Here is a 25371-nt window from a genome sequence, read left to right on the forward strand (position 1 = left end):
ATGTCCACATGTTTAGAGATAGAGGTGTCGATAAAAATAAAATACGGACATGAGAGCATCATGATCCTTCTCAGAACAGCAACTGAAATAATTCTTGTCATATGATCTCTTATGCTAGAGTAATAATTCAATCACAATTTCAAGTATGAATCATAAACTTCATTGACAACTAACAAACTATAATCTCGGTCATTGGAGCAATTGCAATTTATCATAACATAGGAAATAGTCAACATAAGAGCTTTTCAGCAAGTCCACATACTCAACTACCATATAGTCTTTCACAATTGCTGACACTCACGGAATACTTATGGGTATGGAGTTTTAATCGGACACAGAGAAAGATAGGGGCTTATAGTTTTGCCTCCCAATGTTTTACCTCAAGGGTAATGTCAACAATAATAGTTCATGAAAACTCACATCCAATTAGCCATATATACCAGGATCTTTCCAACATACTGTGCTTGCCAAAGGATAAAATGTAAAAAGCAAGGGTGAAGATCACCATGTATCTCATGCAAGGTAGGAGATAAAGTAAAAGATAGGCCCTTCGCAGAGGGAAGCAGAGGTTGTCATGCACTTTTATGGTTAGATGCACAAAATCTTAATGCGAAAGAATGTCATCCACTTGTGATATGGTCCTTTATTATGCAGACTGTCGCTTTTATTTCTTCCATATCACACGATCGTATAAAGCTTATTTTCTCCCACACTAATAAGTCATACATATTTAGAGAGCAATTTTTATTGCTTGCACCGACGACAACTTACTTGGAGGATCTTACTCAATCCATAGGTAGGTATGGTGGACTCTCATGGCAAAACTGGTTTAAGGGTATTTGGAAGCACAAGTAGTATCTCTACTTGGTGCGATGAATTTGGCTAGCATGAGGGGGAAAGGAAAGCTCAACCATGTTGGATGATCCATGACAATATAATTTATCTCAGATGTAAGAAAACATAACCCACTACATTGTCTTCCTTGTCCAATGTCAACTCTTTAGCATATCATAATTTAATGAGTGCTCACAATCATAAAAGATGTCCAAGATAGTATATTTATATGTGAAGACCTCTCTTTCTTTGTTACTTCCTATTAATTGCAACGATGGCCAAAACTATGTTTGTCAACTCTTAACAACTTTTATTCATCATACTTTTTCTATGTGAGCTCATTACTCTCCATAAGATCCATATGATCTGTTTGTTTCCCTTTTTCATTTCTCTTTTCTTTTACTCACTTAGGATCATGGAAAAATAATCAAGCCCTTGACTCAACACTAATATTTATTATATATAGCTCATGAACTCGATTACATAGAGGGATCATAAAGCAAAACTCAAAACTAGATCATGCCATAAACTTTATTCTACTAGATAAAGATATTACCAAAAGGATCGAACTAAGAAAAAGGTAAAGATAAAAGTGATGGTGATACGATACCGGGGCACTCCCCCAAGCTTGGTAGTTGCCAAGGGGAGTGCCCATACCAAATACTCAATTCTTCTTTGTTGGTGGAGAAGGTGATGGTGTTGTTGATGGCGTAGGCTTGTAATCCTTCTTCCAAGGCATAGGCTCATCATCATAGAAGGATGATCGAGTCTCCTGAAACCTCAAATTTGCAGCCAAACTCATCCTCTTGAATCTATATTCATACTCATAGTTTTGATTTTGTAGGTCATAGATCTAGGCTTGGAGGTGCTTGATTTTCTCATGAAGCTTGAAGATGGCCTCCCCAATGTCCTTGACGTCCATCTTGTGGTTGTTGGTGAACTCCGTAATCATAATGCGATTGGAATCGAGTCCACGCTCCACCGTCTCCTGACACTTGAAAACTTCTTGCTCCAATGCCTCGAGCCTTGCCACTGTGCTTCCGGTCTTCCTTGGTCCCTCAACATCGCGGATGTGCAACAACCCCTCATGCATCTCAATGGTTTGAGGGTGTTGCAGCACCTCCGCGAGGTAGGGGTTGATGACCTTCTCGAAGAACTGGTCTTTGGGGGCACTTGAGGACGACATGACGTCCTGGATCTGTCAGAAAAACAGCTCGAAACAAAGACATGAGATTTTTGCGAGATACGGGAGTCAAAACCTCTGGGAGATTATATAATGAATTTTTACCGACCAAATTACGTGTCGTGTAAGAAAACGGAGTCCGGAAGGCGCACGAGGTGCCCACGAGGTAGGGAGCGCACCCAGGAGGGTAGGGCACACCCTCCACCATCATGGAGCCCTCGTGTCCTTCCCGGACTGTTTCTTATTTTTCTATTTTTCTAAATATTCCAAATTGGAGAAATATTGCCTTAAAAACTGTTTGGGAGTCGGTTTACTTACCGTACCACATACCTATTCCTTTTCGGAGTCTGAAACATTCCGGAAAGTGTCCCTTATGTATTCCTCCGAGGTTACGGTTTCAATAACATTGTTTTCAACATTTATGGGGTTACTTGAGATATAATGTTTGATTCTTTGACCATTCACCACCTTCGGATTTGTGCCTTCGAAGTTGTTGATTTTTATGGCACCGGAACGATAGACCTCCTCGATAACATAAGGACCTTCCCATTTAGAGAGAAGTTTTGCTGCAAAAAATCTTTAGCGAGAGTTGTATAGCAATACATAATCACCTACATTAAACTCACGCTTTTGTATCCTTTTATCATGCCATCTTTTAACTTTTTCTTTAAACAACTTGGCATTTTCGTTGGCTTGGGTTTTCCATTCATCGAGTGAGCTAATATCAAATAACCTCTTCTCACCGGAAAGTTTAAAAATCATAATTGAGCTCTTTAATAGCCCAATATGCCTTGTGTTCTAGTTCGAGAGGTAAGTGACATGCTTTTCCATAAACCATTTTATACGGAGACATACCCATAGGATTTTTATATGAAGTTCTATAGGCCCATACTGCATCATCAAGTTTCTTGGACCAATTCTTTCTAGACCTATTGACAGTCTTTTGCAAAATTAATTTGAGCTCTCTATTACTCAATTCTACTTGACCACTAGACTGAGGGTGATAAGGAGATGCAATTCTATGATTAACATCACACTTAGCAAGCATATTACGGAAAGCACCATGAATAAAATGTGAACCACCATCAGTCATTAAATATCTAGGGACCCCAAATCTTGGAAAAATAACTTCTTTAAGCATTTTAATAAAAGTGTTATGATCAGCACTACTAGTTGCAATAGCTTCTACCCACTTACTAATGTAATCAACAACAACTAAAATATGTGTATATCCATTAGAGGCAGGAAAAGGTCCCATAGAGTCAAAGCCCCAAACATCAAATGGTTGAATAACGAGTGAATAGTTCATAGCCATTTCTTGACATCTACTAATATTACCAATTCTTTGACATTCATCACAAGATAAGACAAACTTACGGGCATCCTTGAAGAGAGTAGGCCAATAAAAACCATATTGCAATACCTTATGTGTAGTTCTATCTCCAGCATGGTGTCCTCCATAAGCTTTGGAGTGACACTTGCGTAGGATCTGTTCCTGTTCATGCTCAGGTACACAACGTCTAATAACACCATCTACTCCTTCTTTATAAAGATGTGGGTCATCCCAAAAGTAATGCCTCAAATGATAGAAGAACTTTTTCTTTTGCTGGTATGTGAAACTAGGTGGTATGAATTTGGCAACAATGTAATTGGCATAATCAGCATACCATGGAGCAGTATGAGAAGCATTTATGACATTTAATTGCTCATCAGGAAAGCTATCATCAATAGGTAGTGGGTCATCAAACACATTTTCTAACCTAGACAAGTTGTCTGCAACAGGGTTCTCAGCTCCCTTTCTATCAACAATATGTAAGTCAAATTCTTGTAGCAAGAGAACCATCTAATAAGTCTAGCTTTAGCATCTTTCTTTTCCATAAGATATTTAATAGCAGCATGATCAGTGTGAATAGTTACTTTAGAATCAACAATATAAGGTCTGAACAGGTCACAAGCAAATACAAGTACTAAAAATTCTTTTTCAATAGTAACATAATTTCTTAGAGCATTGTCTAGGGTTTTACTAGCATATTGAATAACGTTTAATTTCTTATCAACTCTTTGCCCTAGAACAGCACCTACAGCATAATCACTAGCATCACACATAATTTCAAAGGGTAAATTCCAATCAGGTGGTTGAACAATAGGTGCAGAGATCAATGCTTTCTTAAGTATTTCAAATGCATCTACACAATCATCATCAAAGACAAATGGTATATCTTTTTGTAATAAATTAGTCAGAGGCCGAGAACTTTTTGAGAAGTCCTTAATGAACCTCCTATAAAATCCAGCGTGACCAAGGAAACTTCTTATACCTTTGATGTCCTTGGGGCATGGCATCTTTTCAATAGGATCAACTTTGGCTTTATCAACTTCAATACCTCTTTCACAAACTTTATGCCCCAAGACAATACCTTCATTAACCATAAAGTGGCACTTTTCCCAATTCAAGACAAGATTAGTTTCTTCACATCTCTGCAAAACTCGATCAAAGGTTGCTCAAGCAATCATCAAAAGAAGATCCATAGACGGAGAAATCGTCCATGAAAAGCTCACAAACCTTTCACAAAAGTCAGAGAATATAGCCATCATGCATCTTTGAAAGGTAGCAGGTGCATTACATAAACAAAAAGGCATACGTCTATAAGCAAAAGTACCAAAAGGGCAAGTAAAAGTAGTCTTTGATTGATCCTTGGCTGACACAGGTATTTCAGAGAAACCAGAATAACCATCTAGAAAGAAAAAATGTGTATGTTTGGATAATCTTTCTAGCATTTGATCGATAAAAGGTATGGGGTAATGATCCTTTTAGTGGCCTTATTTAATTTGTGGAAATCAATTACCATCCTATAACCCATAATAATTCTTTGAGGAATCAATTCATCTTTATCATTAGGAATGACAGTAATACCTCCCTTCTTAGGGACACAATGGACAGGACTTACCCACTGACAATCAGCAACGGGATAGATTATACCTGCCTCAAGGAGCTTCAGTATTTCCTTTCTCACCACTTCTTTCATTTTAGTATTCAGCCGTCATTGATGATCACGAACTGGTTTAGCATCTTCTTCCAAAATTATTTTATGTTGATATAGAGTGGGACTAATGCCCTTAAGATCATCAAGAGTATACCCAATAGCAGCATGGTGCTTCTTCAAAGTTTTCAATAATCTCTCTTCCTCATGCTCTAAAAAGTTAGCACTAATAATAACAGGATATATCTTTTTCTCATCAAGATAAGCATATTTAAGAGTATCAGGTAACGGTTTAAGCTCAAATACAGGTTCACCCTTGGGAGGAGGAGGATCCCCTAGGATTTCAGCAGGCAAATTGTGTTTCAGAATAGGTTCCTGTTTAAAGAATACTTCATCTATTTCCCTTCTTTAATTCATAAACATATCATTTTCATGGTCTAGCAAATATTGTTCTAAAGGATCACTAGGAGGTACGACAATAGAAGCAAGACCAATAATTTCATCCTTACTAGGTAATTCTTCTTCACGTGTTGTCTACTAAATTTAGAGAAATTAAATTCATGAGACATATCATCTAAACCGATAGTAACAACATCCTTTTTTCAATATATCTTAGCATTAACAGTGTTTAAGAAGGGTCTACCAAATATAATGGGACAAAAGCTATCTTGTGGGTGAAAGTGCAACTATCCCTAGGTGGTTTTGGTAATTCATAACAACATATAGCTCATTGAGCTAATGCTATTCCAAGATGATTATTTCAGGAAAGCTCAATGATTGGCATGGTATGGATGGTGAAAGTGGAACCCTCAAAATGCTAAGAACAAAGGATTGGCTCAAGCTCAAAATCTCAAGACTCTTCATTTTATATTTTAGTGATCCAAGATCACATTGAGTCTTTAGGAAAAGCCAATACTATCAAGCAGGGATGAGGTGTTGCTTAATGAGCCTCTTGCTTCATGTGCTTAGTGATATGCTCCAAAACCCTCAACTACTTTCCCATATCCACATTTGACCTAAACCCTAAGCCAAACTCGGTCCTACCGATTCTTTCTATCCGGCGCCACCGAGTTTCACTTGTCATAAGCCACTGCCAAACCCTAGCAATTCAGTTCTACCGATAGGGATGTCGGTCTCACCGAGATGGGATTGCAAACTCTCTGTTTCCCTTTCGTAACTTTTCGGTCTCATCGAAAGAGCAAATCGGTCCCATCGAGTTTGCCTGACCAACTCTCTGGTTAGCTAATTACCAAAATCGTTCTCACCTTGTAATCGGTCTCACCGAGATTACGTTATGCCCTAACCCTAACAAAATCGGTCCTACCGAGTTGCATGTCAGTCCCACCGAAAATCTCTAACGGTCACTAGGTTTACCTTTTTGGTCCGACCGAGTTTGTTGATTCGGTCCCACCGAGATTGGAAAACTATGTGTAACGGTTGGATTTTGTGTGGAGGCTATATATACCCCTACACCTTCTCTTCATTCAAAGAGAGAGCCATCAGAACACATCTACACTTCCAACTCATATGTTCTGAGAGAGAACCACCTACTCAAGTGTTGAGACCAAGATATTCCATTCCTACCATATGAATCTTGATCTCTAGCCTTCCCCAAGTTGCTTTCCACTCAAATCTTCTTTCCACCAAATCCAAATCTTGTGAGAGAGAGTTGAGTGTTGGGGAGACTATCATTTGAAGCACAAGAGCAAGGAGTTCATTACCTACACACCATTTGTTACTTCTTGGAGAGTGGTGTCTCCTAGTTTGGCGAGTTGTCACTTGGGAGCCTCCGACAAGATTGTGGAGTTGAACCAAGGAGTTTGTAAGGGCAAGGAGATCGCCTACTTCATGAAGATCTACCGCTAGTGAGGCAAGTCCTTCGTGGGCGATGGCCATGGTGGGATAGACAAGGTTGCTACTTCGTGGACCCTTCGTGGGTGGAGCCCTCCGTGGACTCGCGCGACCGTTACCCTTCGTGGGTTGACGTCTCCATCAACGTGGATGTAGGATAGCACCACCTATCCGAACCACGGGAAAAACATCCGTGTCTCCAATTGCGTTTGAATTCTCCAAACCCTTCCCTTTACATTCTTGCAAGTTGCATGCTTTACTTTCCGCTGCCAATATACTCTTTGCATGCTTTCTTGAATTGTGTGATGATTGCTTGACTTGTCCTAAAATAGCTAAAATCTGCCAAGAACTAAAATTGGGAAAAGGTTAAGTTTTTATTTGGTCAAGTAGTCTAATCACCCCCCTCTAGACATACTTCCGATCCTACAAGTGGTATCAGAGCTTTGGTCTCCATTTTCTTTGATTTCCATAGCTTTTGGTGGTCATAGCCTTGGTTTCACAACCTAGGAGAGTATGGCGTCTAGCGAGGGAAATTATCACCGTAGAGGTCCTTACTTTGATGGTACTAATTTTGCTAGTTGGAAGCATAAAATGAAAATGCATATTCTTGGACATAACCCCGCCGTTTGGGCTATTGTATGTGTTGGTTTGCAAGGTGACTTCTTTGATGGGAGAGAACCAAACCGTGAAGCTACCGCGGATGAGTTGAAGATGTTGCAATACAATGCTCAAGCTTGTGATATTCTCTTCAACGGATTGTGCCCCGAAGAATTCAACAAAATCAGCCGTCTTGAGAATGCAAAGGAAATTTGGGACACTTTGATTGATATGCACGAAGGTACCGACTCCGTCAAGGAATCAAAATTGGATGTGCTTCAAAGTCAACTTGACAAGTTCAAAATGAAGGATGGTGAAGGTGTCGCTGAAATGTACTCTAGGCTTGCTCTCATCACAAATAAGATTGCCAGCTTAGGAAGTGAAGAGATGACCGATAAATTCATCATCAAGAAGATTCTAAGAGCCTTGGATGGAAAATACGATACCGTGTGCACATTGATCCAAATGATGCCCAATTACAAAGATCTCAAGCCAACAGAGGTAATTGGAAGAATTGTTGCTCATGAGATGTCACTTAAGGATAAAGAGGAACTTCACAACAAATCAAGTGGTGCCTACAAAGCCTCATGTGAAGCCCCTACATCATCAAGTGACAAACAAAACTTCAATGAAGAATTGAGCTTAATGGTGAAGAACTTCAACAAGTTCTACAAGAGTAGAAGCAAAGATAGAAACTTCAAGTCAAGGTCCTACTATGACAAAAGATCTTCTAGTCGAGAGCGAAACTGCTACAATTGTGGAAGACCCGGACACTATTCCAATGAGTGTACGGCTCCCTACAAGAGAAGAGAAGACTCTCCAAAAAGAAGAAGCAAAGAATCACCACCAAGAGAGAGAAGGAGTAGAGATGATCGTTATGAACGAAGATACTCACGGAGATGCAAGGATTCGGAAAGGAAGGAAAAATCATCAAGGAGCTACACAAAACGAAGACATCAAGCTCATGTTGGTGAATGGGTATCCGGCTCCGACTCCGACAGCCACTCCGAGAGAAGTTATCACTCTGATTTCGAATATACTCAAGATGAAGGTGTTGCCAGTCTAGCACTTGTGTCAACCAACTCCTACGACATATTTGACTCACCAAATGAAGGAATTGGAAGATGCTTCATGGCCAAAGGTCCTAAGGTAACACACCCCGAGTATGTTGATTTTGATAGTGATGAAGATGACTTGTTAGGTGATGATGATTTGCTTGTTGACAACTCTAGTGATGAATACTATGATGAAACGTCAATTAATCATGCTAATCAAGATAAAATGAATGACAATGATAAGGAGAAGATTGAGGCTCTAACTAAAGAACTAAACACTCTTAAGTTAGCTCATGAAACTATCTTCGAAGATCATCGAGAACTTTTAAGAGCTCATGAAAAGTTACGCTTTGAAAAGCTCAATCTTGAGCAAGAGCATGAGTTTTTAAAGGAAATCAATGATGATCTCCGCAAGAAATGTTCTTCTTACATTGCCAAGCGTTTACTCTTATCCACTTACATGCCTCAAGTCAAGTCTAGTAACAAGAACAAGAAAGATTCTTCCTCTAGTAGTAACAATGATCATGCTAAATCCAATATTGTTGCTTCTAGTAGTTCTCTTGATTCCACTAATGATTCTCTTAGCCAAGTTACACTTGAGCAAGAAAATAGCTTATTGAAGGGAATTATAGAGAAAGGAGTGTACAAAAGCCTTGCCGAGAGTAAGCAATTCGAGGAAATTGTGCGCAAGCAAGGAATGCACCGGAAGAATCAAGGTGTTGGTTTTGAACGAAAGTTCAATGCCAATGGAGTTGAGTGGGAATAAGACCAATACCCCAAGACAAAGTTTGTTCCTCAACAAGAGAAGTACGATACTTCCTTCAAGGGGATAAAAGCTCAAGATGATCTTCCACCACAAGACTACAAGCAAAAAGGCAAGGATAAGCTTCAAGAGGAAATTGATGCATTTGAAGAAGCTCCTAAGACCTTAGTCAAGTGGATTCCCAAGAACACTTCAAGTTCCACTTCATTAAGTACGACTACAACTCCTAGGATTCCCATCAAGATGGTGTGGATCCAAAAGAAGAAGAACTAGACAGTTCTTGAGGGTGACTCCGCCAACATACTTCACTCTTATCATTTTGGCAAGAACAAGTGCAATCAACTTCCACATCTTGCACTAGTTCAAGGAGTCACAAACCCTCTTGTTGGTAAGACAAGGGACAAGGTAACCTAAAAGTTTTCATGGACATCATCTTGTGTGTGCATCACTCTATGTCTATGGATATCCTTGTTTGTTCCTTGTGGGACTAACCCATGTAGGTATTGAAAGTGCAATTCACTCAAATGGATAGCTCCAAGTGATCTACATCAACAATGAGCATCCACATCTTCAACATCTACATGAAGTCATCATCGACAAAACCCAAGGTTAGTTCATCCCTCTTAAGGAGGATCTCACATCTAGGGGGAGCTTTACTCTAAGACTTGAGCTAAAGCAACTCTAAAGATGTGAACACAACAATGCTTTATGAAAAAGTGGTAACCCCACTTAAGCTTAAACGATGAGTATGACCTACGATCAAGTGTTCTCACTTGACTCCTAAGTCAATATACTCATATATAGATGACCTAGTCATCGCAAATTGCTTGATAGATGCTAGAACTGGTTGTGCATGCTTTGTCACATATTTCAATTGCCATCTTATTGTGTGAGCATGTTTATTGCATATTTTACTCATTCGAGGACATCCACTTGTTGTTTTGATTGTTTGGTTTTATTTCCTTTTGCCAAGTGGATGGACAAGAATGCCTAAGAACCTCCTCTAGCTATCTATGCTTTTCTCGTCTCAAACTCTATTCATGCTACATCACAAAATTTGATCAAGTCAGATTCGAACCACTCTGTGTGAGGAGCACTCGGAGTCCCCGATTCGTCATAGACTTAAAACTTCCAAAACCTCTTTGTGATTCTCGGTCTGACCGATATCCTACTTTCGGTCCTACCGAGATCATTAAGTTGATCTATGTTTTCGATCTCAGTGCAACCGATTTGAACCATTCGGTCACACCGAGTTGCAACAACTGTATACAGTTTTGCATCTCGGTGCCACCGAGTTGTTCCACTCGGTCACACCGACGGGGTTGGGCTATATATAGTCACAGGCAAAAATTTGGAAATTTCTCCGAACCCCTTCGCCCGCGCGATAGCTTGCTCTGCCAACGTGGTCTCCGGATCGTCTCCTTGCCGCCAGCCGCCTCCAGTCGCTGGTCTCCATCGCCGTCAACGGGAATCAACCCCATCGTTGCTGCCATAGCGAGTCTCCGCCGAACTAGGGTATGGACTCGATCTTTGTGCTATTCCCCAATCCGATTCCTAGCACATTGTGATCATATTGATTCTTGCGACGATTGAAACACGTCTATCCAGTCAATGAACTCGTAGATTAGGTTTGATTCGAAAATTTTAGTGTTAGGTTTCGCCGAAACCATCTCGGACCCACCGAGTTGAAAAACTCGGTCTGACCGAGAATTACTTATCGGTGTGACCGATTTTGGAACTTTGTGAAACCCTAGCAGTCTTGGTGCCACCGAACTGTGACTCGGTCTGACCGAGTTCACTAGTTTAGGTTCCAAAAACTGCTTCGATATCACCGAGTTTAAAAATCGGTAGATCCGAGATGATTTCAGTGGGAAACTAAAACTAAGTTTTTGAATCATTCTTTTGCAAAAATCTCTGCATTTTGTGATGCTCATCCACTCTACCTCATCTATAAAATATTCATAGGGTCAGCAGTCAGCTTGTACATCATGTCAGACCAAAGTGATAGCCAGAACATGTCAGAACAGCAAGTGTAGATGAGTGAGGGCACTAGTCCCTCAAGTTCTTCAGATGATGGCAGCAGAAGTACTCCTAGCAATCTGCCAAAAGCTGCCACCAGACAGAGGAAGAAGAGAACCTCAGACTCAGAGGATGAGGACTATGTGGCAGAAGAGGAAGCAACTTCTAAGAGAGTTGAGCCGGCACAGAGCATAAAGCCAGGGATGAAAATCAAAAGGCCAGCAGGCAGGCAGCCTATGCCAAAGGCCAGAGCTTCAACCAAGATTCCTGAGAAGCCCACTCCCATAGAGCCAGTTGCTGCTGAAGGCAAGAAAAGGAAGGAAAGGGTGAAGAAAACCATAGCTAGAGTGCTTGGCAAGGCTTCCATCATGGAAGATGAGGAGGAAGAAGAAGAGGTTGCTGCACCAGCACCTAAGGCACCCAAGCTGATGGGTGATGCCATAAGATCAGGGGCAAGTTCTTCCAAGGCCAAGCCAGATCCAAAGCCAAAACCAAAGAGGAATACAAGAAGCATCCCAGCTGCTGAGAAGAACAAGGCCCCAGTGCCTAAAGCTGCAGAAGAAGATGATGAAGAGCATGTCCTGAGAAAGCTCAAGCCCAAGATCCCAGACCACAATGATGCTCATCCTGTGGCCGAGGACATGAAGCTCAGGAGAGATTCAGGGCTCAGGGAGTGGAGAGAAGCAGACCCGTATGCTTCAAGGAGAAGGACTGCTGTTGACTACAGATTTCACACTAAGGAACAGCAGGACTTCTATGAGACAGTCTTATTGGACAAGAAGCCCATTGTTTGTGACATGAGATGGGTTGATTGGCAATACATCAAGGACAACGAAGAGCACTATCCTAGAGTGCAAGACAGCTTCATAGCTTGCGGAGTAGCTGACTTTGTTGGGCAGAAGCTCACAAAGTGGAATAAGGAGCTTATCATGTAGTTCTACTCCACAACACATTTTTATCCAGATGGGAGGATTGTATGGATGCCAGAAGGAACCAGATATCAGTCAATGGTTGCTGAGTGGGCACATCTCATTAATGCCCCAGAAGAGCAGGAAGATGACTTGGACATATATGCCAAGAAGAAGATGGACCACAACTCAATGTCAAACATGTACAAGGAAATTCCAAATGAAGCACTTGACACGTTCAAGTTTGGCTCAGTACACTATCTTCTGTCAGGGCTGCCAACCATCAATTGGATACTGAGGCACACCTTGTTGCCCAAGTCAGGTGATCACAAGATGATCAGAGGCCATGCGATCAATTTGCTTTATATATTTGATGTGCCACAGAAGTTCAAGGTGATGAGCCTCATGGTAGAGACCATTAAGAGGACAGAAGCTGATCAGAAGAGGAGCTGTGGTTATGCCCCTCAGATCCAGGAGCTCATTAACTCCAAGATGGGCACGGGCATATACTTACTGGACAAGGAACACCTGCCCATCCGTCCAGATTTTAAAGATAATCAAGTTGTCATGAATGAGAATGAACCATCATCAGTGCAAGCACAAGCCAAGAAGTTGAAGGCAAGGAAGGAGAAAGCTGCCAAGATGCCAACTCAAGAGGAGGCATCTGAGTATTTCTTGAAAACCAAACAAGAGCAGCTTGGTTACTTGATTGCATCCACCCTGCGGATTAAGAAAGGACTGGCCACCCTAACTCAGAACCAGGCAAGCCTAGAGAGAATCGTAGAACAAAAGTTCTATGACTTGGATATCAAGGTGATAGAGATTCAGACTGAAGTGGAGCAGCTCCAAGATGACATGCAGGAGAGGAAAGGGAAGACAACCACTGATGCCTTTGCCAGAGTGCCACGAGGTCCGAGGTCGTCTGCAGTGCCAGTTCCTTACACAAGAGCAACCGCCTTAGCTCCAGCCGCAGCATCAGCCCAACCTGCTCCAGCGTCTACTTCAGCTCCAACTCTAGCGTCTACTTCAGCGTCTACGGAAGCCTTCGTCCTTGGAGTGATCCGGACTCCACCACCACCTGAAGATCAAGCCTGAGTGTCGATTTAGCACTATGCATTTTCTAGGAACTTTTTGGTAACTTGTTGCCAAAGGGGGAGAAAATGTATAGATCATAGGCTTCGAGAGAGAGTGTTGCTTTTCTCTCTTGTTTTATTTGGTGGTTTTTCGAACTTTGTTTGCTTTTGAGTGGTTGAGATACTATGTCATTATCTGTGAGACATTTATGATCATGTGTTTGATCATAAGCTACACTTAATGCTTGCTTAATGCTATTATCTTATCTATCTTATGTGATCATTCACTATTCTTGGTGATGAGTGCATGTATTTCATTCTTATCATTTTAAGCGCTCCACCAAGATGTATGTGACATGGAAGAGTAACCCATGACTCTAACTCTTTGTGCATTTGCAGTCCAAAGCAAATCTTAAATATGCACAAATTTAGGGGGAGCTCTTACTTATCACATACTTCTCAAAGCGATGATATATTTCATGCTTATTATCATTTGTCGAAGCTTTGATCTATATGGTGTCATCAATTACCAAAAAGGGGGAGATTGAAAGTGCAACTATCCCTAGGTGGTTTTGGTAATTCATAACAACATATAGCTCATTGAGCTAATGCTATTCCAAGATGATTATTTCAGGAAAGCTGAATGATTAGCATGGCATGGATGGTGAAAGTGGAACTCTCAAAATGCTAAGGACAAAGGATTGGCTCAAGATCAAAAGCTCAAGACTCTTCATTTTATATTTTAGTGATCCAAGATCACATTGAGTCTTTAGGAAAAGCCAATACTATCAAGGAGGGATGAGGTGTTGCTTAATGAGCCTCTTGCTTCATGTGCTTAGTGATATGCTCCAAAACCCTCAACTACTTTCCCATATCCACATTTGACCTAAATCCTAAGCCTTACCCGGTCCTACCAATTCTTTCTATCCGGTGCCACCAAGTTTCACTTGTCATAAGCCACTGCCAAACCCTAGCAATTCGGTTCTACCGATAGGGATCTCGGTCTCACCGAGATGGGATTGCAAACTCTCTGTTTCCCTTTCATAACTTTTCGGTCTCACCGAAAGAGCAAATCGGTCCCACCGAGTTTGCCTGACCAACTCTCTGGTTAGCTAATTAGCAAAATCGGTCTCACCAAGTTTGTGTAATCGGTCTCAACGAGATTACGTTATGCCCTAACCCTAACAAAATCGGTCCTACCGAGTTGCATGTCAGTCCCACCGAAAATCTCTAACGGTCACTAGGTTTACCTTTTCGGTCCGACCGAGTTTGTTGATTCGGTCCCACCGAGATTGGAAAACTGTGTGTAACTGTTGGATTTTGTGTGGATGCTATATATACCCCTCCACCTTCTCTTCATTCGAAGAGAGAGCCATCAGAACACATCTACACTTCCAACTCATATGTTCTGAGAGAGAACCACCTACTCAAGTGTTGAGACCAAGATATTCCATTCCTACCATATGAATCTTGATCTCTAGCCTTCCCCAAGTTGCTTTCCAGTCAAATCTTCTTTCCACCAAATCCAAATCCTGTGAGAGAGAGTTGAGTGTTGGGGAGACTATCATTTGAAGCACAAGAGCAAGGAGTTCATTACCTACACACCATTTGTTACTTCTTGAAGAGTGGTGTCTCCTAGATTGGCTAGGTGTCACTTGGGAGCCTCCGACAAGATTGTGGAGTTGAACCAAGGAGTTTGTAAGGGCAAGGAGATCGCCTACTTCGTGAAGATCTACCGCTAGTGAGGCAAGTCCTTTGTGGGCGATGGCCATGGTGGGATAGACAAGGTTGCTACTTCGTGGACCCTTCGTGGGTGGAGCCCTCCGTGGACTCGCGCGACCGTTACCCTTCGTGGGTTGACGTCTCCATCAACGTGGATGTAGGATAGCACCACCTATCCGAACCACGGGAAAAACATCCGTGTCTCCAATTGCGTTTGAATTCTCCAAACCCTTCCCTTTACATTCTTGCAAGTTGCATGCTTTACTTTCCGCTACCAATATACTCTTTGCATGCTTGCTTGAATTGTGTGATGATTGCTTGACTTGTCCTAAAATAGCTAAAATCTGCCAAGAACTAAAGTTGGGAAAAGGTTAAGTTTTTATTTGGTCAAGTAGTCTAATCACCCCCCCCCCTCTAGACATACTTCCGATCCTACAGTGGGGAACCAAGAACAAGAAAATCAGCCGGATATTTAGTTTTCCCACACAAGACTTCAACATCTCTAAGAATTCCCATTGGTGAAATAGTATCTCTATTGGCAAGTTTAATTGTGATATCAATATCTTCTATCTCAGCAGGTGCAATATCATTCATAATTTATTTGTATAAGTCGTAAGGTATTGCACAAACACTAGCACCCATATCACATAAGCCATGATAACAATGATCTCCTATTTTAACAGAAATAACAGGCATGCCTACCACATGTCTGTTTTTATCTTTAGCACAAGGTTTAGCAATTCTAGCAGTCTCATCAAGGAAATGAATAACACGCCCATCAATATTATCAAACAAGATATCTTTAACAATAGCAATATCAGGTTCAACTTTAATTTGCTCAGGAGGTGTATAAGTTTTAATATTGCTTTTATGAACCACGTTGAAGCTTTAGCGTGATCCTTTATCCTAAAAGGGAAAGGTGGTTTCTCAACATAAGTATGGACAATAGGATCATTATAAGTGATAGTCTTTTCTTCAACTTTAATAGGTGCAGCTACTTTTACTTCTATGGGAGGATGATATTTAAACCACTTCTCCTTGGGGAGATCAACATAAGTAGCAAAAGATTCACAAAAATAAGCTACTATCTTAGAGTCAACTCCATATTTAGTGCTAAATTTACGGAAAACATCGGTATCCATAAAAGATTTAACACAATCAAACTTAGGTGTCATACCTGACTCCTTACCTTCGTCGAGGTCCCAATCTTCAGAGTTGCGTTTAATTCTTTCCAATAAATCCCATTTGAATTCATTAGTCTTCATCATAAAAGAGCCAGCACAAGAAGTATCGAGCATGGTGCAATTGCTATCAGAAAGCCGAGCATATAAATTTTGAATAATCATCTCTCTTGATAGCTCATGATTGGGGCATGAATATAACATTGATTTAAGCCTCCCCCAAGCTTGAGCGATACTTTCCCCTTCGCGAGGCCAAAAATTATATACATAATTGCGATCATGATGAACAAGATGCATAGGATAAAACTTCTGATGAAATCCCAATTTCAATCGTTTGTAGTTCCATGACCCCGTATCATCACATAGCCTATACCATGTCAATGTATGTCCCTTCAAAGATAAAGGGAAGACCTTCTTCTTAATAACATTTCCGGGTACACCTACAAGCTTAAATAATCCACAAACTTCATCCACATATATTAGGTGCTCATGAGGATGCGTTGTTCCGTCTCCTGCAAAAGGATTATCTAGCAGTTTTTCGATCATACCCGAAGGAATTTCAAAGCAGACATTTTCATTTTCAGTAGGTTCAGTAGGTTGAGGAGCAACTCTTTGCTCTAATGGTTGAGGTGAAGATACCCCGAACAAGCCCCTCAGAGGATTACTTTCCATAGTAATAAGTGACAGTAAATTTCAGCACACTATATAAATTTTCCTTACCAAATTCCACCTACCGAAGGCGCTTCACTCCCCGGCAATGGCGCTAGAAAAGAGTCTTGATGACCCACAAGTATAGGGGATCTATCATAGTCCTTTTGATAAGTACGAGTGTCGAACCCAACGAGGAGCAGAAGGAAATGATAAGCGGTTTCCAGCAAGGTATTCTCTGCAAGCACTGAAATAAGTGGTAACAGATAGTTTTGTGATAGGATAATTTGTAACGAGCAACAAGTAACAAAAGTAAATAAAGTGAAGCAAGGTGGCCCGATCCTTTTTGTAGCAAAGGACAAGCCTGGACAAACTCTTATATAGAGAAAAGCGCTCTCGAGGACACATGGGAATATCGTCAAGCTAGTTTTCATCACGTTCATATGATTCACGTTCAGTATTTTGATAATTTGGTATGTGGGTGGACCGGTGCTTGGGTACTGTCCTTACTTGGACAAGCATCCCACTTATAATTAACCTCAATTGCAAGCATCCGCAACTACAACAAAAGTATTAAGGTAAACCTAACCATAGCATGAAACATATGGATCCAAATCAGCTCCTTACGAAGCAACGCATAAACTAGGGTTTAAGCTTCTGTCACTCCAGCAACCCATCATCTACTTATTACTTCCCAATGCCTTCCTCTAGGCCCAAATAATGGTGAAGTGTTATGTAGTCGACGTTCACATAACACCACTAGAGGAGAGACAACATACATCTCATCAGAATATCGAACGAATACCAAATTCACATGACTACTAATAGCAAGACTTCTCCCATGTCCTCAGGAACAAACGTAACTACTTAGAAAGCATATTCATGTTCATAATCAGAGGGGTATTAATATGCATACATGATCTGAACATATGATCTTCCACCAAATAAACCAACTAGCATCAACTACAAGGACTAATTAACACTACTAGCAACCAACTAGTACCAATCCCGGACTTGGAGACAAGAATTGGATACAAGAGATGAACTACGGTTTTGAGAGGACATGGTGTTGGTGAAGATGTTGATGGAGATTGCCCTCTTCCGATGAGAGGAGCGTTGGTGATGACGATGGTGATGATTTCCCCCTCTCGGAGGGAAGTTTCCCCGGCAGAACCGCTCTGCCGGAGCCCTAAATTGGATCTGCCAAGGTTTCGCCTCGTGGCGGCGGAGTTTCGTCCGAGGAGATGGCTTATTATTTTTTCCTCATCGAAAGAGACCATATAGCAGAAGATGGCCATCGGAGGGCCAACAGGGGGCCCACGAGGTAGGGGGCGCGCCCCCACCCTCGTGGGCAGGGTGTGGCCCCCTGGTGAACTTCTTGCACTCAGTATTTTTTATATATTCTGAAATTGAGTTCCGTGAAGTTTCAGGACTTTTGGAGCTCTGTGATACATCTCCAACGTATCTACTTTTCCAAACACTTTTGCCCTTGTTTTGGACTCTAACTTGCATGATTTGAATGGAACTAACCCGGACTGACATTGTTTTCAGCAAAATTACCATGGTGTTATTTATGTGCAGGAGCAAACGTTCTCGGAATGACCTGAAACTTCACGGAGCAACTTTTCGGAAAATATGAAAAAAATACCTGCAAAATATGTAGGCCAGGGGGCCCACCACCTCTCCACGAGGATGGGGGTGCGCCCCCCTACCTCGTGGGCCCCCTGTTGCCTCTCCGACTCGAACTCCAACTCCATATATTGAGTTTCGGGGAGAAAAAATCAGAGAGAAGAAATCATCGTGTTTTACGATACGGGGCCACCGCCAAGCCCTAAAACCTCTCGGGAGGGCTGATCTGGAGTACGTTCGGGGCTCCGGAGAGGGGAATCCGTCGCCATCGTCATCATCAACCATCCTCCATCACCAATTTCATGATGCTCACCGCCGTGCGTGAGTAATTCCATCGTAGGCTTGCTAGATGGTGATGGGTTGGTTGGGATCTATCATGTAATCGAGTTAGTTTTGTTAGGGTTTGATCCCTAGTGTCCACTATGTTCTGAGATTGATGTTGCTATGACTTTGCTATGCTTAATGCTTGTCACTAGGGCCCGAGTGCCATGATTTAAGATCTGAACCAATTATGTTTTCATCAATATATGAGTGTTCTTGATCCTATCTTGCAAGTCTATAGTCACCTATTATGTGTTATGATCCGTTAAGTGACAATAATCGGGATACTTACCGGTGATGACCGTAGTTTGAGGAGTTCATGTATTCACTATGTGTTAATGCTTTGTTCCGGTTCTCTATTAAAAGGAGGCCTTAATATCCCTTTGTTTCCATAGGGACCCTGCTGCCACAGGAGGGTAGGACAAAAGATGTTATGCAAGTTCTTTTCCATAAGCACGTATGACTATATTCGGAATACATGCCTACATTATATTGACGAACTGGAGCTAGTTCTGTGTCACCCTAGGTTATGATTGTTACATGATGAACCGCATCCGGCATAATTCCCCATCACCGATCCATTGCCTACGAGCTTTCCATATATTGTTCTTCGCTTATTTACTTTCTCGTTGCTATTGCTATCATCACTACAAAATACCAAAAACATTGCTTTTACTACCGTTACATTTTGCTACTGTTACCACTACTATCATATTACTTTGCTATTAAATACTTTGCTGCAGATATTAAGTTTCCAGGTGTGGTTGAATTGACAACTCAACTGCTAATACTTGAGAGTATTCTTTGGCTCCCCTTGTGTCGAATCAATAAATTTGGGTTAAATACTTTACCCTCGAAAACTGTTGCGATCCCCTATACTTGCGGGTTATCAAGACTATTTTCTGGCGCCGTTGCCGGGGAGCATAGCTCTACTCTTTGAGTCACTTGAGATATATATCTGCTTATCATTATGAAGAACTTGAAAGATCCAAGAACTAAGATTTATCCCTCAACTACGAGGGGAGGTAAGGAACTACCATCTAGCTCTACACTTGATTCACCTTCTGTTTTGAGTAAGCTTGCGACACCTACACCTGCTTCTGCTATTCGTTCTGATATGTCGCATGTTATTGATGATGCCACTTCTGCTATGCATGATACTTATGATGAAACTACCTCTATGCCTGATACTACTATGCCACTTAGTGATTTTCTTGATGAACAACTTGCTAGGGCTAGAGAAATTGAAAATATTGAATCTGATGATACTGATGAAAGTGATTATGAAGAATCACTTGTTATTCCTAAGGGTTATGTTTTTTCTCAAGAAGTTTCTTTAGCTATCACTAGTGCAGAACCGGGCAATAGCACCGGTTTGTAAGGCCCTTTAGTGCCGGTTCGGTAACCGGCACTAAAATGTGGGCACTAAAGGCCCCCTTTAGTACCGGTTCAGCATGAACCGGTGCTAAGGGCCAACCATGTGGCATGAGCCAGCTTCGGGGGCAGGGAGACCTTTAGTACCGGTTGGTGTCACCAACCGGTATTAAAATGTTGGGGGGGTTTTGGGTTTATGATTTCTTTTTCATTTAATTTTGTGTTTCCAATTTAATTATTTTTCGTTTGCTGGTATTTTACGATACTACATATTGTACACGTTATGCATATATACAAATATAATTTCTAGTAGAACCGATCATAATATATATATATATCATCGAATGTCTCACAACCACCATTAATTAATTCACACATATATACACACATGTATATATATATACAATTTCTCCTAATTGGTGCCTTCGGAGCCAGTGCCATTAGCCTAGCTAATTGGTGCCTTCGGAGCACGATAATAATTGGAAGTGGTTCATGGGGGCGGTAGCGGGTAATAGTATTCTCCTTTGGGATCTATGACCTGGTCGAGCAAAAATCCCGCTATTTCCTCTTGAATTGCTTCTATGCGGTCCTGTGCTAGGAGCTTGTCCCGCACCTCTTTGAACTGTTAAGAAGGAGATCAATATGCATGTGTATTAGTTGTGTGACTAGATATCGATAATGGTGTAAAAATTGTGAATAGTGTTCTGACAATCGATATCGTACCCACTCCTGTCTTTGAGATTTGCTCCTTTCGGACGCCATCATGCGAATGTTCTCGCAAACATAGTATGCACATAGATCATTCCCCGGCGCCTGCTTCAGGGCCTTTACGAGAATGGAATTTGATCAGATAATAATTAATCAAGCATGATAATTAAAGAGATGGCAGCTAGCTAGTACTGCTTAATTACTTACCTTGGGTCGATACCATTTCAGATTTCGTTTCCATGGGCCTGGAGTGGCCCTGATGAACTTTGCCAAAGCCCTGCCCGCCGACAAAGAAAATGAATAAATGGGTTATTAAATAGTTGTTATCAGGAAATGACGAACTAATTAAGTAGGCCGAGATATAGTTAATAATGATTGAAATTACTTGTTGACTATCCCCTTCACGATGGTGTAGTCACTTGCTTTCTTAAGTAGTGAGTCTAGTACTTCAACTGTTCCTTCATCAACTTTAATGATTAACAAGATCCAATGAAATCTGCATGCACACACGTTTGCATGTCTTAATTAAGCGGGCATATGTAAGCAAAAACATGTAGCTATAGCTAGTAGGGAAAAACGGAATTTGTAGTACAAGACAGTGTGACTCACTGGAAGTTGTAAGGAAGTAGTATATCTTCATTGTATTTGAGTTTCGTAAAGAACTGTAGCATGCTTTCCTCTACACTTTTTTCGTGATATGGATCTATTTTCCATGTGTATTCATTAATGGTATTTGGGTCAACGAACCCAATGCCATAGCATCCACCTTTTTTCATTTCATAAATCTTCATCCTGCATATTACCACAGAAAAGAATATAGTGAGGATAATTATAGGTAATGATTGATCAAAATGATCACTACAGCTAGCTTGAGACTTAAATTACAGAAAGAAATCACTTACAGACAATAGCTACTGATGATAGATTTGTCGAGTGCGTCTTTATTGTATAGCTGAAATAGTTCTGAATACTCAACGGTCACAACTTTCTCATGGTAGTAATGCTCCTTGTTGACATTCACCATGAGGGACTCTCGATTGGAAATCTTGGTAATGTCCATGTACCATTGATGCAATTCATACATTCTCGTTGGGAGCTTATTGAACTCCTCTGGCTCGACCAAAGGTTGGCCCCGGGCATATTTCCATTTTATTTCCTCCTCTCTAGTCGGAGACATGGGCTCGATATCCAGGAGTTGTCCAACAGTGATCCCGATCGATTCAGCCTGCGCAATATGCTCCTCGGTTGTTACCACATCGCCCACCCCGGGAACGTTAACGGTTTGCCCACAATAATATTGGGCGCGCCTACTCTCATGTGTTGTTGGCACAACAAGCGAGGGGGTTGATTGCGCCGCCTGTTCTCCCAGCTGGGGAATGGTTTTACCGCTCCTTTTGCCAGCTGATTTGCTCAAGCTCGAGCTCGCCTCTTTCTGTAGACGTGCTCGATTTAACTTCTTGATGTGGCGCTCATAGTCTGAGTCAACAGGCTTGGGATCTGGTGGTCTAGCCATACGAATGAAGTGGTCAATCTTTTCCACAGGCACTTTCTCCCTTGGCGGCGGTGGCGGTTTCGGTGCAAAATGGGCTTCCACCTCGGCCTTCGATATGGCTACATTTTCCTCCTCAGATTTGTCGTAAGGCCTCTACGGAAGAGGCACGAGGCTTGGACCATATTGAAATTGCTTGCCTCCGCCTGTACCTCCAGTACTACCTCGACGAAGCGGCACCATAGCTACGCACCATAGCTGAGGCGGCTCTCTTCCGTGATTACTGAGGCGGCGAAGACGGCTGACATGGCTGAGTTGGAGGAGGAGGAGTGGCCTGAAGTTGTGCCGGACTTGGAGGAGGAGTGGCCTGACGCTTTGCTGGACTTGGAGGAGGAGGAGTGGCCTAAAGCTGTGCCGGACTTGGAGGAGGAGTGGCCTGACGCGTTGGTGGACTTGGAGGAGCGGGAGTCTGCTGACTCGGTGGCGGACTGGGACGAGGAGTCGGATGACGCGGTGTCGGTGGCCTTCGAAAGATGATGCAATCCTTTCTCCATAGGATGATATGATGGTTGGCCTCTCTAGTGTGTGCTCATCGTCACCTCCAGGAATGTCAAGCTCTAGCCCCGAATATTGGTCCACCACCTCATCAACCAAGACACGAGCATAGCCCGCTAGAATCGGGTTGCAATGGAAGGTTGCCTCAGGGGGATTTGTAAAAGCAAGGGCGTCCGCCACCTTCATGGATATGTTCTTCATTTTGAAGTGTAGCTCGCAGTTAGTGTTCTCCATGATGTCATCCACTGGGTAGCTATCCAGCAATGCGTCGCCCGGGGCGGAACCCACGCTTCTTCTCGGCATGGATGGGACGGTGTTATCCATTGGTGGATCATCCGCTAGCTGCTGAGACCCCCTTTGCTGGTTAAGTGAGTCAATCTGCTCCTGCTGCCGCTGGAATTTGTTTGCCAAGTCTGCGTGCGCTGATTCTAGGCCTTGAAGGCGTTCATAGTCTAGCTTCCTCTGCTCCTCCTCCATCTTCCTCTTCTTCTCCTCCGCAATCTTCTTTCTCGCACGGGTTCTGTAGTCGGCGTTCCAGTCCGAAAACCCCTCATACCACGGAATAGCGCCCATGCCTTGTGTTCTTCCCGGGTGTTCAAGATTTCCCAGGGAACGCGTAAGCTCGTCGTTCTCTCTGTTGGGATCGAACAACCCCGATCGAGCCTCTTCTATTGCAACAAGTAGCTTATCTTCGGCTACGTCCAGACATGCCTTCTTCGAAACTTTGCCTGTCTTCGGGTCCAACTCCCCTCCATGCGCATAGAACCAAGTCCTGCACCTGGGGGCCAGCTCAATGTTTCTGGAGTGACACATGCATCCAGCATCTCTTTCTCAGACTTATTCCACTTAGGCATTCCCACCGCATAGCCACCTGGCCCCAACTTATGGAACTTATCCTTTTTTGCGGCATTGGCCTTGTTTATTCTAGACCGTTCCTTAGATAATTCCGAATCCTTGAATTTCATGAAATCGTCCCAATGAGCTCTTTGCTTCTCTAGTGTTCCCTCGAATACTTGAATCTTCCTTCCTCCCTTGACGTACTTGGCCCATTCACTCATCTTGTGGTTCTTGAATGCAACCGCCATCTTCCTAAGAGCAGCGTCCTTGACTTTCTCCACATCTGCATCTGTGAAATGATCTGGTAGGGTGAAATGTGACATGAGCGTTTCCCAAAGCAAATGTTTTTGTCTATCGTCGACAAAAGTAACTCCTGGACGTGGCTTTGCTGGCTCTCTCCATTCTTGAAGGGAGATCGGGAGTTGGTCCTTCACAAGAACTCCGCACTGATGAATGAACTTGTCCGCAATCTTCTTAGGCGCTAATGGTTTGCCATTAGGTCTGATTGCCTCGATATTGAACTTTACGCCCTCCTTCAACTTTTTGTTCGGGCCTCGTTTCGTCCTATTGCCTGAAGATTTGCTCGATCCGGATGGCTGAAAGAAGAAAGATTGATTCGTTAATATATCTTCAAGTCATTCAAAACATGTGATGATCACCAGATGCCTGCTTATATAAATATATGTACCTCGCTGGTCTTTGTTGTTTCAAGATCAACATTTTCTTCGTCAATTCGGTTGTCGCGGTCGAATATCATATCACCCTCCCCGGTGTTGTTTAGATATTCGGAGCCGTCATAATCTTCTTCATTCTGATCATCATCTGGCCCGCGAGGATTGCGTATGATATTGAACAGGGCCTCTTCTCCCTCTCTGCCGGTATTGTCCGCCATAGGTTTTGTTTAACTAATCCAAAAGAAATATATTCAAATTACAATGCATGGATGCAATCAATTAATAAGGAAAAACTAAATCAATCATAGTACATAATAAGCATCATCGAATATAATCTCGAATACGCCGTCTCGAATAATATATATAATCTCGAATACATCGTCTTGAATAATAGATATAATATCGAATACATCGTCTTGAATAATATATAATCTCGAATACATCGTCGGATCATGCGGCGCGGACGGTGGACACCCAAAGAGAAGGAACCCTCACAGGATCGTAGCTGAAGTGAGATCCCTGAAGAAACTGCCAGGTATTGGAGAACCTGCCGCCCTCTAACGCAACCATGTAGCGATGGACGTGCTCGTCCTCCTCCCTGACACGGCGATGTACCACCTCCGGCAGGGCCGGCTCCCTCCGCACCGAAACTGGCCCATGCGAACGCCACCAAACGAGATCAGGGTCGACGACCGGGGCCGGGTTCCTCATCCAGCGGCGCACCCCTCCAGGCAGCACCTCCCGGTGCTAGCCCGGCGGAGCCCAGTCCCGGACATGGGTCAGCCGGACGTCATCGCGGACGGGTCGACGGTGAGGATGCGGGCCGGGCATCGTCGAGAACAAATACTAGCTATATGCCCGCAAAAAGTAACATTTTTTTAATGATTGGATTTTGATAACTAAAATTTCTAACATTTCTATATAACTAACATTTCTAACAATGCTATATAACTAACATTTCTATAACATTTC

The sequence above is a fragment of the Triticum aestivum genome, chromosome 5A (genome assembly GCF_018294505.1).
Source record: "Triticum aestivum cultivar Chinese Spring chromosome 5A, IWGSC CS RefSeq v2.1, whole genome shotgun sequence".
Taxonomy (NCBI): domain Eukaryota; kingdom Viridiplantae; phylum Streptophyta; class Magnoliopsida; order Poales; family Poaceae; genus Triticum; species Triticum aestivum.